The sequence below is a fragment of the Saccostrea echinata genome, unplaced genomic scaffold (assembly GCF_033153115.1).
Source record: "Saccostrea echinata isolate AGI-Se365-2 ecotype Australia unplaced genomic scaffold, CSIRO_AGI_Sech_v1 ptg000006l, whole genome shotgun sequence".
In the NCBI taxonomy this organism is placed as follows: Eukaryota; Metazoa; Mollusca; class Bivalvia; order Ostreida; family Ostreidae; genus Saccostrea; species Saccostrea echinata.
This window is the reverse complement of record NW_026889755.1, coordinates 13,611,036-13,617,035: the sequence shown is the minus strand read 5'-3', so window position 1 is coordinate 13,617,035 and position 6,000 is coordinate 13,611,036.

Here is a 6,000-nt window from a genome sequence, read left to right as displayed (position 1 = left end):
GTAGATAAAGTATTTGGAATGAATTTTAAATATGTTATTCAGACAGCAAATGTCTAGAGTAATGTCAAATACCTTTGTAAAATTCACTTCCGGTCGCGTGTTTTTCTGTCCTCAAACTGAGAAGTTGTCTGAGCAAGATCTCGGAAACGGTAAGAGATTAAGACACCAGACTTATATGAGCAACAGACCTTAAGATGTAGACAAAACCATTTGTTCAAAGCGTCAGCTGTCACTTCCGGTCGTCACAGGAAGTGATCAAAGAAATAAAAAATTTCAACTTTTCTTTTTTTAATTAAAAATTGCATCACTTTATTGCATCTTTTTCGCAGATTCGAAAGATGTTGGTCCCACCGGAAACAAAAACGACAACTTCCGGTTATAAGAGATAAAACTAAATAATTTGAATATTTTACTTTCCAATAAATATTCTTCATAGATAAAGTATTTGAAATGAATTTTAGGTATGTTATTCAGACTACATATGTCTAGAGTAACCTCAAATATCTTTCAAAAATTCACTTCCGGTTGCGTTTTTTTCTGTCCTCAAAATGAGAAATTGTATGAGCGAAATCTCAAAACAGGTAAAAGATTAAAACACCAAATTTTTATGAGTAACAGACCTTGAGGAGTAGGCAAAACCATTTCGGTTAAACGCGTCAGTCGTAACTTCCGGTTGTCACAGGAAGTGATCAAAGAAATAAAAAAAATAATATTTCTTATTTAAATTAAAGTTTGCATCACTTTACTGCATCTCTTTCGCTGTTTTGAAATATGTTAGATTCCACCGGAAACAAAAACGTCAACTTCCCGTTTTAGGTGATAAACTACGTTTTTTTCGATATTTAACTTTCTCATTAATATTGAATATCTATAGTACTTGGAAGTTTTTATGCATTTTGTAGATACTGCAAATGTCTAGAGAAACGTCAGAGATTTTTTTTTTTTTTATAAAATTCACTTCCGGTCGCTTGTTTACCTGTCCTCAAAATTAGAATTTGTTCTCACAATATTGTTCGGCAACAGTTAACGACTGAAGTCTAAAACTTTCAGGACTGATAGTCAGTCATCAGTTTATTTGAATCGCCGTTACTTCCGGTCGTGACAGGAAGTGATGTAAAAAAGTGAATGATTAATGGTTAGCGCGTTGGATTTTCACGCTGATGACCAGGGTTAAATCTCCAGAGTGTCTGAATTTCTTTTATCACCTTTTAAGCTTGAATTAACGTTTTTATTTTCAAAATCGGACGGAAGACCTCTCATTGCTCGCAATGAGTTTCTAGTTATTATTATTATTCTTTTTTTCTACTTTCTTCTCCGGTACTTTTTTGTCCGCGAGTGTTCTCATAGAACCACTCATCCGATTGACATGAAACCTTTTTAGGGTTAATAGGCATGTTGTGTAGGTGTTCGGAACGAAGGTCATTTTGCGCGCACATGCATGCACGTGCGCGCGCATGCAATGAGTGAAATGACTGATATACTTGATGAAGCCGTAACTTTGATATTTCTTGATGAATTGCTTTGAAACTCAAAATATAAAGATACATTAGTAGTCTAGACAAGATAACATGGTCAAATTAGCGTGAACTCACGCGCATGCACGTGCGCTCTTCTCTGATTGGCTGATACAAAAATATCAATAATTTCCTTCTTTTTTGACAAAATACTTTGAAATTTAGAATATAAGTATATATTATAAGGTGCTACAACATGTTATATAGGAAATTTCTTGAGAACACGCGCATGCAGGTGTGCTGCAATCTGATTGGTTGAAACTTTAAATGTCTATAACTCCCTTGGTTTTCAACAAAACAGGATAAAATTTATGACATGGATAGGCACATAGAGCTCCTACATTATAATACTATCAAAATTGAATGCAAGGACCTGCATGTGCGTATGCTGAATTCTGATTGGCTAATACTTAAAGGGTTACATCTCTCTTATTTTTCAATGAAATTCTTTAATATTTAACACAACTGTATGTATTGTGAGACACTATAAGAAAATTAAAGTGAAAAATGTAGAAAACATGTGCAAGCACATGCGCTGAAATTTGATTGGCTAATACCCATATGGCTATATCGGAGTAGTTTTCCAATGAAATACCCTTAAAAATAAAGTGTCCATCTATATTACAAAAGTATTGTCTAATTTATTGAAGCTTGTAGAAAATGGGGCATCATAAGGGATTTGGGGGCCGTTTGGGGAACATCTGTAACGGTTCCCGTTACAATTAGCACTAGTTCATAAATGTTATGAATTCTGTGAAAGAATACGCCAGGCGATAGAACCTTTTGATATGTCATTTTATTTTTTTTTTGGTCATTTGATTTTTCATCTCTGTACACTAGCATTGATACTTCAAGTGTAATATCAGCTTTCAAGTTTGTATAATAACGTCTATACATCGATCAACATACTATAAACTTTATGATCGGACTTTTCCATTACATTAAAAAAAATATGCCTTTTTGATGTAGGCTTTGAAATATTATACCTACAAAAGCAAGGACTTGCAATGGGTTCTTACGACTCTGCTGATATAGCAAATTTAGTATTATTTGCTTTAGAAATTAGGTTTTCCCAATTTTCAAAGGTCAGCCAAAGAGTCGCTTTAATGGCTAGATATATTATTCTACATAGTAGCATTAACAAACTTATGTTTGACCTACATGAAGAAAAATCCTACTATCCTACAGAACTGGATATTACCTTTTCTGTTAATAAACTACACAACCAATTTTTGGACATGACCTACGGTATAGGTTTTAGTACCTTCTTAGACAATAAAGTGTATACTAGCATTTATCAAAATCTTGTAATGCTTATAGTTACACCCGTTCTTCATCTGGTTACCCTAGTCACATTTTTAAAGGTATCATAAAAACTGAATGTCATAGATACCTCCATAGAAGTTATTGAATACTACACCATGTGCAAAATGGTTACCATTAGACTCGTGAGATGTGGCTTAACTTTTTTAATGAATCCTAAAAAGTTCACAAGTATTAGCTTTCTTAAAAAGCTTGTCTGACGTAAGCAAATTTATTATTACGTGATGAATCAAGAAAAGTTAAATTCAGTGTAATCAACATGACTCTAAGTCCAGAAATGAATTCTTTTGCTAAGAAACAAGAAAAGTTCAATTCAGTGGCATCAACATAAAATAAAACTTGGACATGAATTTATTATATATACACTACATTATTTGCAATCTCCTTTTAGGAACGGGGGGGGGGGTGTCCCCCGCCCCCAATAATATTGCCGATTTATTCATAGCTACTTTATGCTTGTGTCCCCTAAATCATGTAAAACATGCAAATAATAACGACTGAAAACTTTTTTATGGAAGAAATTTTTCCTTGATAATGCTCATCCTAAACTGAAAATTTTTGGTTGTGCACCCCCTCCCCTTGAATTTTTTTTCCAACGGACCTGTTTATGGATACATAGATAAAACCGGTGCTTTTGAAAGAAAAAAGTTACAACACATAAAAATCTAAACATCAATTTGTGAACAGTTTCGATAATTATGAAAAAATAAAAGTGTTATAAATGTTCAACATCTATAGACGAGTCTTAAAATTATCTAATAAATATTCATGACGTATGCGAAAACGAGGCTAAACTAGGCAAGCTGCAATGGCGGCCTCCAGTAGCAGTGTAAACAACGTGCGAGATTTAACAATATTGCCGCACATTACATTTGCTTACGTCGAAAAATATATTAAATCTGCATCAGTTTCATCTGGATCTCAACAAATGTCCAAAGGATTCAAATACTACTCGGAACAATACGTGCATTCTATGCGTGGTAAGTTCAACAGTTCAATATATACTCCGAAGGCGAAGTTTTGTGAACAGTAAAATCATTGCCCTGAAATTACATTTATCTTTAACATTTTAATGATAATAAGTGCCCCTTATAAACAAATATATATATATATATATGTGTTCACTAATAGATTTTCACATTAATAAGTTAAATATGTCATATTGTAGTGCTTTGCATGACACAGGTGTTTGAGTAATCCGAGATTCCTCTGACTCTAACCCCTGCTTTTATATTTTGATATGTGCATGGGACACATGTCACAGTGTGCACATGTCAAAATATAAAAGCAGGGGTTAGAGTCAGAGGAATCTCGGATTAGTGTTTGAGGACACAGGGGAAGGGGGAGTAAACATTTTTATAAAAAAAAAAAAAAGAAAAAAGGATTGTTGTAAGTAATTTTTCATATTGATGATATGTCAGAAGATAAATAATGAGAAAGTAGAAAAAGGCCCAGAGGTCTGTAAGGGGGAAAGGGGAGATCCTGTCCTGAATTAAGCACCTATAGTTTGGTTCGATGAACTAGCAAATTTTTTTATTGATTTTTATTTTATTTTTTATTTTCTATTATTTTTTTTTATGTTATTTGCAGTTTATGCAGACACAGTTGGTAGCTTTGTCCAAGCAAAATGTTACAGGTCCCAGAAAAAAAAGTGAAAATCCACATGATGTAAAAGTTATGTTCCAGGACAGTGATATAGTAGAGGCCAGTTGCTCTTGTGTCATAGGGAAAAGCGGAAACTGTGGGCATGTCACAGCACTCTTGTATCAAATCGCAAACTACAAACAGTTAGATATAAAGTACATTCCAGTCGATATTGCTAAAACTTCACTACCTCAAACCTGGCACGTTCCAAGGGGAGAAAAGCTGCGCGGGGATAAAGTAGACAACATCGTGGTGCAAGGTTATGACCGCTCTAATCCATACCGTACAACAAAAGGAATCAAGTCGACGTTGTACAATCCCTTATCATCAGCTGATGACACTTTTGATGCACAGTCATTTACAGACACCACTAAGGGATCTCAACTCCTTTTTAGCACTTTGAATATAAGCATGAAAAGTGAATCACAACATTTTGTTCAAACTGACTTTGGTAAATTTCCAAGAGGATCTGTTCTGAGTTATCAACGTAAATTGTCCACAGACTATGTCATTAATTTGTATGATAGTAATGACTTTCCAAATTTACCACTAAAAAATGTGATGGAAAACCACATTCCTTTTGTGTTAAATGACCAACAGTTAAAGAAATTTGAATCGCTTAAAATAACAGAGAAAGAAAGTTTAGAAATTGAACAGAGTACAAGGGACCAATCCAGGGATCCAAAGTGGCATAAACTGCGGCAATCAAGGATCACAGCATCTTCAGCAGGGGAAATCACAAAGAGACGAGCAGGTATTTGCAGAAATTAGGCACTTCTAATTCTTACCTTAATTACAATATCTTTGAATCAATCCCTTTCGTGTATGGAACACCTATATAAGATTTACTGAACTGTTACTATTAATAAAATAATATGGATTTGTGCACATGAGAAAATGTCTTTTAAAGAAGTAGTGTACATTATAAAGAAAAAATAAGTTCAAGTGATTTCTTAAATTTTAAATTCATATTACTTTTGAAACATTTTTGTACTACAGTATGTAAATAGGCAGTCTATTTAAAATTATTTGATTTTTATTTCTTGAAGATGGAAGTAAGCTTGCAGAGAGGCTGATGACAGTTCGTCATGTACAAACAGCAGCAATGAAACGAGGCTTAGAATTTGAAAGCACAACTGCACAAAAATATAGCAAGGTACACTGTATATGAAAGTTATTTAATTAAGAAATAAAGTCCGCGTTATCGTGAATGTTGCAGGGTAACCTCCGAGGTCGAGAAATGTTGTCTGAAATATAAAAGCCGAGGCGTTAGCTTTTATATTTCAGACAACTTCGAGACCGAGGAGGTTATCCTGCATCATTCACAACAACAAGGACTTTATTTCTATTCTACTAACAGCTCTAAAACACGGCTGATCGTTTTCTCTATAGAAAAACGAATAAGGTCACCATGTCGAAATTTTGCTGTTCCATTTAACCAGAGTCAATTTGTTTGTTTACTTGTGTATCGATTGCATAAAATGCAGACGGTTTCAGCTTTCGTTGGATTAAAAATATC